Here is a 10072-nt window from a genome sequence, read left to right on the forward strand (position 1 = left end):
CTTTCTGCTGTTTCTAAATAAAATTAACCAACAAAGACACTTCGGTCCATTTCTTGAGGATTTGCAATGTCAAATTTAAATTTGGAAATGGCGTCCTCTAAAGAATTTCAAGGAAATTTGGTTTCTTATTTTTCACTCTTTCATTCATTCAACCAACTCTTCCTAGGTGTATATTTACAACATGCTTAGGTACATTGACATGGCAACAACCCTGTGTACTGTTTATGTAGACTTAAGTCATAGACAACTCAGTAACTTTGACAACTCTGGGAGCCTAATTTTCTCTTCTTCCTCATCGGATGTTATTGGGGTCAAATGACTTAATGTACATTATAGATATCATATGTATATGGAGATGTCAATATTAAGGATGTTCTGTTAGGGAAAACTTTATAACTTTAGACAGCCTTAGAAATCTTTCTAGCTAAGCAAGGCACTCACTGGTGGCTCATACCTAAAATCCTAGCTACTCAGGAGGCAGAGATCAGGAGGATCGTGGTTTGAAGCCAACCCCGGGCAAATAGTTCTTGAGGCCGGATCTTGAAAATACCCAACACAAACAAACAAACAAAAAAAGGCTGATAGAGTGGCTCAAGTGGTAGAGTGCCTGCCTAGCAAGTGTAAGACATGAGATCAAACTCCAGAACAGCCAAACAAAAACAAAACAAAACTCTTTGGGCAGCTGGGGACATCCTACTTCCCATGTAATTTCCAAGGTCAACAATCCTCCAAGGCCATTTATTGACTTCTAGAGTTTTTCACCAACCATGATCACTCCCTTGTTTTTCTGACACAATGAGTATTTCCTTATATCACACCATCATAACACACAATCTGGTACACAGGAAAAAAAAAATCGTCTTCCCACTCCTGGCCTGAAAGAAAAGAGAGAGAAGGAAGGTAGCATAGCAGATATTTCTTAGTAGGCCTGTTTGATTCCTGGTGGGCATGGGCTGCAACAATTTGACCAGAAGGTTGAAGTAAGAATTCTTTCTTGGCCCTGATGACCAAGTCAGAGCTGAGTGGCATGAGCAAGGTGTGTGTCTCCCAGGGTCTGCTCTGCTCCTGAGTCATTACCTTGGTTACTTCATAAGGTCCAGCCTACTGGGGTCCCCTGCACTTCTCCCTAGGTAGCTTTAGGGGTTCCATAGAGATCTGTGGGGCACTGAGTGTTCTTGAGGACCTCATGAAAGTCCCTTTCATCTCAGCCATCCTGCTTGCTTATTAAATCCTCGTGCTTCAGATTGCAGTTGCCTGGGCCACTGGAGACCTGACCACTCCCTAGATCTGTACTGTGGAGTGTCAGCCACTAATCCTTTCTGGCTATTGAGCGCTCTCTAGTCTGCATTGAGATGTGCCCTGGTTCGAAAGAGTCACCAGATCCTGAAGACAGAGTACAATAAGAAGAATGTATAATAGCTCACTGACAATTTTATGATGTTGATTGCATAATCTTTCGAATGTACTGAGTTAGATTGAGTATATTTTAAACTTAATTCCATCTATTTACAATTTTATTTTGATGTAGCTACTAGAAATTTTAAAGTTACCCCACTGGCTCACATTTTATTCATTTTTCTGCATGCTGGCCCCACTCCCAAGCTGCTGTCTGGAGGATTTTAGAATCATGATCCAGAGTTCTGGCCAGAAGAGACACAGGCTTATCTCCATGGGGCCATCTCTTGCTTCCATCAGCTCAGGGCTTGGGACAAAGCTATGTTCTCAATCATACTTATTATTTGGCTTGTTAAAAAAAAAACTCCTCTGAAATTCTTGGAATTTTGGGAGGTTAACACCCTATTTTTAACTATTATGGGCTGAATTGTGTCCACAAAAATTTTGTACATTGAAGCCTTAATCTACATGCTTGTAGAATATTATTGTATTTAGATGAGTAGGTTAAGTTAAGCCATTTAGGAGAACCCAAATCCAATCTGTCTGGTGGTGTTCCTTTCAAGAACTGTGGACACAAAAGGAGATGCCAGGAAGGCGGCACCAGAGAAAGAAGCGGTCTGCCACCTCTAAGCTGATGAGGGAGGCCTAAGAAACCTAAACCTGCTATGTTGAGCCTCAGTTTCCAGCCTCCAGAACTGGGAGATAATACATTTTTGCCATTGAAACCACCCAGTCTGTGGTATGTTGTGTGACAGCCTAGCAGACTGATACCCTAACCTATCACTTAGTAGAGCTGGAGAAAGCATGATGACCGACAAAACAATTTCCCCATGGCCTGACACCAGGCTTCCGCATTAATCTGTCGGGACCTCAAAGATAGCTTTGAACATTTCTCATTTTGCCTCTACCTCTATCAACATCTGTCCCTGTGTCCACACTATATGCTCCTCTGTCTCCACTGCTATGGACGGTCCTCTTTGTTCTCTGACAGATGTTGAAGAAATGGTTGCATCAGAAAACTGGCATTTTGAAGATTTAAGAGGCAGGCTGACCGCGAGACTTTTTTTTTTTGTGGTACTGGGGTTTGAACTCAGGACCTACACCTTGAGCCACTCCACCAGCCCTTTTATGTGATTTTTCTTTAGAGATAGGGTCTCGTGAACTATTTGCACAGAGTTGGCTTCAAACTATTATCCTCCTGATCTCTGCCTCCTGAGTAGCTAGGATTACAGGTGTGAGCCACTGGCGCCTGACAACCCCAAGGTTTTACATCTAGTTCTATGTAAAGCGCAGAGAATTTTTTTTCCCTGTCCAAAAGTCTTTCATTAAATTCATTTGAATGAAAAGAGTCACATGTATTAAAATATCTATGAGATTTTTTGTGTGTGTGTGGTGGTACCAGAGTTTGAATTCAGGTCCTCACACTTGCTATGTAGGTAGTCTACCACTTGAGTCACTCACCCAGCCCTATTTTGCTCTAGTCATTTTTCAGATAGGGTCTCATGTGCCTGGAGCTTGCCTTAGACCAACACCTCTTACCTCTGGCCTCCTCCTACCTGTGGCTTCCTGGGTAGCTGGGAAGTCAGGTGCATGACAAGATACCTGGCTTATTGATTGAGATGGGGTCTCTTGAACTTTTTTGCCTGAGCTGACCTCAGTTCTCTCAATTTCTGCTTCCTCAGTAGCTGGGATTACAGGCACAAGCTACCTTGGCAGCTGAACATGTTTATTGACAGAACTTAGTTTTCCTGAAAATTCATTTCTGCTGGACAATGAAGATGAAGGGAAGGTGGGTCAGAAGGTAAGTCAAATGAGTTTTCTTCTAGCTTTAATATCAACAAATCTATAGTTCCTGTTCAGGGTGGGAGCTGTCTCTGGGGATTCTGGAGAGGGGATTCAGACCAGGTGTGTCCTGGAAGGTGGTGAACTCCAGTTACCCTTTTGTCTTTAATAGACACTTGCCCTCTAGAAAGAGGGCTAAGGTCACTCCCTTTGCCAAGAAGTTGAAAAATTGCCTTCTCAACTCACGCAGCAAGAGAGGCACAAACAGCCTCAAGCAACATCACATCTTCCTCGAGAGACTTTTCAAGTGTTCAGAGCCTGTGTCCATATTCTGGCTTGGACCCAGAGTTCACTAAAGAAGAAAAAGTGCAAAAGACTATGATAGACCCAAGGAATATCTTCTTGGCATTCCCTCACACAACTGTCTGGCAAATGTTACACCATGTCTGAGATTATTTTAGAAACTTTTTCTTGAAGAAGAACATGTAGGGAGAATGCCAGACAGATTTGCCCTCATTTTTTTGTCACAGAATAAGAACTTCAAGGACATTTTTACTTTCAATGAGCTCATCCTGGCGACGGTCTCAGCAGCTTTTGAAACTTCAGTCATATCATATCTAGAAAGTTTAGAGCTATGTGCAGTTACAGCAGTGAGCTGATACCCAAAGCTATTTATGTCTTCTTTCTCTGCTTTTTGTTTCCTTTCCTCATTACCATGATAAATAGAATATTCCAAAGATATTTTAAATAAAAGAATTCTTCCAAATATTGCTAGAAGGCTGTCCTGAATGAAATATTTAGAGTGATAAAATGACAAATGATATTTGCTTTCTTAAATTTCCTTTTAGGCCACCCCATCTTCTGTCCCAATGTCAAATTTTCTGTATTCAGTGAAACAGATTGTGTGTGTGTGTGCATGTTAGACAAAGAGAGAGAGACAGAGAGAGAGAGAGAGAGAGAGAGAGAGAGAGAGAGAGAGAAAAGAAAGGGGATAAAATTAGAGCAATAGTGGCCGGGCACCAGTGGCTCACACCTGTAATCCTAGCCACTCAGGAGGCAGAGATCAGGAGGATCTCATAGTTCGAAGCTAGCCTAGGCAAATCGTTCTCAAGACCTATCTCAAAACACCCATCACAGAAAAGAGCTGGTGGAGTGGCTCAAGGTGTAGGCCTTGAGTTCAAACCCCAGTACTGAAAAAAAAAAATTAGAGCAAGACGATCAGAATATAACTGGGTTTAGGTCTGAGGTTCATACCTGACATGGCCATGTGGGAGAAAGAGGGAGACCTTGGTATAGCAGGAGCTCATCATCACCTTCCAAGGGAGGAAGCCACTCATGAACGTGCATCACTTGCACCAACGTAGCTTCTAAACGCTGAGCACGTGACTGAAAATGCCACCTGAGTCCTTTTGATGATAAAACCTGGGTTTGCGTGGAATGTATATGTGTGCACACATAGGTGTGACACTGGGAAGGGATCTGTGGAATGGATCTCGATTTCAATAGACCCTCTGGCCTGAGGGACTGAGGAGGGGTCCCCCATGCTTGTTGGGGGGGTGGCTGACATGGGGAAGTGGGAGTGAACCTCTGCAGTGGAGGAGAATGTTTCCAGAGGCCTGAATTCCAAGTTGGATTTTCTTTGCTTTTCCTAGTGAAACAGTGTAAAAATGTCGGTTAGATTTCCAGGATAGCCCATCCAAACTTGATTGCAAGTATAGGAAACACAGTGTACACTTTCCTCTGCCATTGTTTTCATGTGTGTGTGGTATGTTTATGCATTAGTTAACATTATACACTAATTCTGCTGAGTTTTGTGGCTGATTAGGAAATGAAACTGCAACTTGTGACATTAGTTCTGAGTTGTAAATAATTGTTTTAGCAAGAACTCTCAGAACATAGCAGAGCTGGAGCTGGGGAAAGACTGTTCCACTTAGAGAGAATGAGGGTCCTTGCAGCAGTGTCCTGTGGAGTGTTGTGGGAATCCGCCAGGCATCCCCCAGGCACGGCATTTTTTTGACCAAGAAGGGTGAAATACCTAGAGATCTGAGAAAGGGCGAGCACCCAATGTACTTTGCATACCTTTCCCAAAGGAAAGGGGGACACGCTAATAGCATGTCTCCTCTGATTCACAGCCTTCATCTTCCTCTTCTACTTTCCCCGGGTTATATTAAGCTTAATCGTAGGTTTAATAGGTGTTGTAGATTTCCTAAAGTCTGCAAGAAAAATAGACTTTTTGATCGACCAGACAATGCTGAGTGCATTAAGACAATGAGGAAGGAAGGGAGGGAAGGTGGGTGTACTGGGTATTGGTAGACATGAAGAGGCATACAGTATATATTTCACCATTTAGCAGGAAGGCAGTAGAGGGCATAGGAGCGTATGACACATGACTATTGAATTGTCCTGTGTGATGGTAAGCTGGTGTTGGCTTTGTTCATTTTAAATGCATAAATGTGCTTAAATGAACATACATTCATTTCTGCTGGTTCCCCCCTTTCAAGAAAACCAGTATTCACTCATTAAAGAATTAGATTTTCTATGTTTTAAAAATGCATTTATTAAAGTGTTCTTTTAGGTAGAAGCTATTTTAATACCCTTAAGGTGTGCTTTTTCTTCCCCCCAAAACCCTTTTTCATTGAATGGGTCAGATTAAAAAGTAAAATGAGAGTTGCTGTACACAGTGATGAGGGAATGCCAGTTTAACATAGTGGAGACAGAGGGCTGATTACAGATACTCAAGGCTCTCCAGCAGGGCACTGAGCTGCCTCAAACAGGCTGAGGCAGCCTATCTCCTGGAAGAAGTGTCAAAATATGTTTAAAAGTCACTACTTTGATTTATTTGTGTCTGGGTGTTTTCTCTAAATTATTAATTTTGGAATAATTTCAGATTTATAGAAAAGTCACAAAAATAGTACAAAGAAGGGTTTTTTTTTTTTGCCTGAGCCTGAATACTTTGCTGTATATTCCCGCAAGCAAGGTAAATTTCCCTCATAATTGCAGTGAAACTATTCAAATAAGAAAATTGACATTGAGACAGCACTACCAGACGCCATTCAAGTTTTGTCAATTTGTCAAGTAATGTTTGTTATAACATAAGGATCCAATCTAGGGTCACCTGCTGCCTTTAGTTGTCATGGCTCTTTAGTTTGTCTCACTCAGAATAGTTGCCCAAATTTTCCTTGACACTTTGACTGTTACTTAGCAATTATTTTGTAGAATATTCCTCAATTTGGATTTGTCTGATATTTCTTTCTGATTAGAGTTAGGTCATGCATTTTGGGGAGGAAAAATACCACAGAAACAATGCCGTGTTCTCATTGCATCTGATCTGGAAGATAAGATTTCAGTTTGACCCATTATTGGTGATGTTCACATTGATCATTCAATTAAGATGGTGTTTGTCAGGGATTTTCATTGTAAAATGATCATTTTTCCCTTTTTTTAGTTAATATGAATTTTGGGTGGAGTTGCTCTGCAGCTATGTGAATTTTCTTCCTATTCCTGACTGAATTTTCACCCATTGTTTTTTAATGTCTACTGATGTTTCTTGGCTGAATTAATTGTTACTATAGTGGTTACTGAATGGCCATTTTTCTAATTCCATCTTTCTTTAATTACAAGTTGGCGTTTTACTGTAAGGAAAGCTTTTTCTTCTCTCCATTTACTTATTTATACTTATGTGGACTTAAAAGACTCCTGTTTTACTCAATGGTTATAATTATTACTATCATTATTTATGATAGTATTATTATTATGATAAATAGATTGTCCTAGAGTTGACCAGAGAGTGTGCCCTTTCAAGCTGGCTTTCTTGTCTTTCTGACATGTTCCCACATTTTCTGAGAGGCTGTGAGTCTTTGGAGTGTTAACTCTGTTGGGATCAGCAGACAGAGGGGTGGTGGGGCTTGAGGGGGAGCTCTTCTTAGTCTGAAGACCTGGGATTTTAGTCTCCTTGGCTTCCTCCTTTCCTAGCTGGGTATCCTTGGGGGAGTGGCTCTTCTGCTCTGTGGCTTAAAATGGGGGTGATTAGTCCCTGCTACCATCTGGAGCTGATGTTATGAAATTCCGCCTGAAGGGAGAGATTATAATATAGCTGACTTCCATTCCTAGAAATGTTCTAGAATCATTCTATGCACCGATATTTCATGATGGCCTAATGAGCTGGGGAGGTGCCTCTTGAAACATCTGCCTATTTGGCTTGTTTGTAGCCTGTGAGTTATTTGTTTCATCAAACAAATCCCTGCTTGAATGGCTCTTCTCTCTCCCAGGTGTTTGGTGCAGTGAGAATGGGAATCCTTTCCATAGGGGTGCCCTGGCCTGGAGAGTGAAGAGATTGATGCAGCAAAGTCATCTCCTCAGGGGATCCCAACCCTCCTGGCTCTGGAATGATGCTGGCCTTATCTTCCATTCCTAACAAGACTCTATCTCAGCAGGCTCTGGACCATCCAAACAGCTGAGGAGGGTGTGGGTAGGCATGTCTAGGGAGCTGGTTAGAGGCAGAAATGCAGAGTCAAGGGTATGTCCATTGTTCCCTAGGAGCTGGTGGTGGGTAGAGGTAGGAAGGGCATGCAGTCATTTGCAATCTGGTCCCAGCTTGGTCTTCAAGACTTAGAGAAGATTATGGACACAGCAGGGTCTGGTGAGCCAGGCATTCTCCCAGAGCCAAAGGGATTTGCTAGATATGTGTGCACTGCCACATGTCCTGCCTACCTCACTTACTATACCTGCTGACCATCCTTTATGTGATGGCCTCTCCCAGTACTTCCAATTCCAGGAATTAAAAGGTACTCTTGAAATCAATAAAATGTTAGTTAAATCTTTACAAAAGGAAGCATAATGCCAATCTTACTAATCAGGAAAAGAATTCATAAACATAAAAGTTTTGTTGCCTTTGGAAAAAGGACCATAATCTATGGTTTGACTTTCCTGGGTTTGCACCATGATAGTTAAAAACAATGAAAAGAAATCTGGGCTGGTGGAGCATCCACTTGCAAGCACAAGGCCCTGAGTTCAAACCCCACTACCACCAAAAAAAAACCCCAAAAAGCAAAAAACTAAAATCAAACAAGTTATTTATGAGTAACTAAATGCAGAAGTAAAATGTAGAAAAGAACTGTGAAAACAATTAAAAATAAGAATGACATTTGATGTGAGATGAGCATGCATCTTGAGGTGTTTAAAATGAACTGGGTGTGGTGGCACATACCTGTGATCCTAGCACTGGGGAGGCTGAGACAGGAGGATGTGTGTTCAAGGCCAGCTGGGCTTCATCGTAAGACTGTGTATCAAAGTAAATAAAATAAAACAAAATGACATGAAATGGGGTCCTTAAACCAAGGAGTCCTTAAACCAGGGAGCTGAGGGCTTACCAAAGACCTAGTCACACTTGTGTAGTAAGTTTTGGTTCCTGAGGACAGAACCAGGGGTGTTAAACAACAGAGTTCTGTGGAGAAATAAAGCCTTCCTGTGCTGGACTGAGGGACTGGAATCAGCCCCTAGGTCATGATCCTGGGCAGATTGTTCCCCTGTATAGGCCTCAGGGTCCTTGATAAAACAAGGTGGTGCTGGGGTCTTGAACTCAGGGCCCTTTGCTTGCTAGGCAGTACCACTTAAGCTACACCCCAAGTCCTTTGAAGCTCTCTTATACATCTAAAACCTCTGTCTGAAAAAGTTGGACTCCATGATCTCTCTCCATCCTCAAGAGTAAAATCCCGTGTATGCTCCCTGAACTTTGATTCCAGGAGCTATTTATTTTGAGCATCGCTTTCTGCATAGTCCATAATCAAGGATTCAGCCTTTCTTGGGGCCGGTGCCTCCTCTGGAAAGGAAGTAGAGCAGTCAGGCTTTGTGCGCTGGCATTCTCTCTCTCAACATAATTGAGGCATTGCCCTGGGGACTGAATAGAGAGAAAGGTAGGCTTTCTTCCCAGTCCATTAGCACACTGGTTTGTAGCCCCTGCTTTAAGAATTCTATCAAAGACAGGAGCTCAGGAAGAAAAGATATTTTGCTAAGGTGGTATATTAATTTTCTATGGTTACTGTAACAGATTACTACAAACCAGGTGGCTCAACACAACAGAAATTTATTCCCTGATAGCTCTAGAAGTTTGTAGTCAAGTTGTTGCAGGACCACAGGATTCTTCCTAGAGCTCAGGGGAGAACCTCCCTTGATTCTTTGAACTTCTGGTAGTTCCAGATGTTCTTTGGTTTGTAGCTGCATAATTCTGGGCTCTGTGATGTTTTCTCTCACTGTCTATCTGTCTCTCTCTCTCTGTGTCTGTCTCTTTTGAGGCAGGGTCATGTTGTGCATCACAGGATGGCCTTGAACTCAAAATCTTCCTGGCTCTGCCTCCCAAGTAGTAGGATTACAGGTATGGACTACCATACTTAGCTTTCTTCATCTCTTACAAGGACACTTGTGTTTGGATTTAGGGTGCACCTTGGTGATCCAGGATGATCTCATCATCTAGACAGCCTTAACTTAATTATATATGCAATGACACTTTCCAAAATAAGATCGTATGTGAAGAATTAGGGGATAGGACTTGACATATTTTTCATATTTTTTTGGGTGAGGGTTACTAGTCAACCTACTACAGGTGGCATAACAGATCGGCTACTGGCTCTTACCTGAGCTGTAGGGTACTTGGGTGCTAGTGGCTAGGGAAGGCTCTGTTGATAGTGTCAGGAAGAGGGAAGGGTAGATAGGAAGGAGTGTGTACATGGCCCTGTGGACCTTGGCTGGCTCTGAGAATTAGGTGAGGGCCACTGTGAGTACCCATCTCTCTTCTATTTCCAAGGAGGATGGCATATCAGTAAGTTAGGTTTGGCAGTGCTGCAGTAACAAGCAACTTCAAAATCTCAAGGTCTTATAACACTGAAAAGGTTTTCTTGTA

Source organism: Castor canadensis, chromosome 5, assembly GCF_047511655.1.
Source record: "Castor canadensis chromosome 5, mCasCan1.hap1v2, whole genome shotgun sequence".
Taxonomy (NCBI): domain Eukaryota; kingdom Metazoa; phylum Chordata; class Mammalia; order Rodentia; family Castoridae; genus Castor; species Castor canadensis.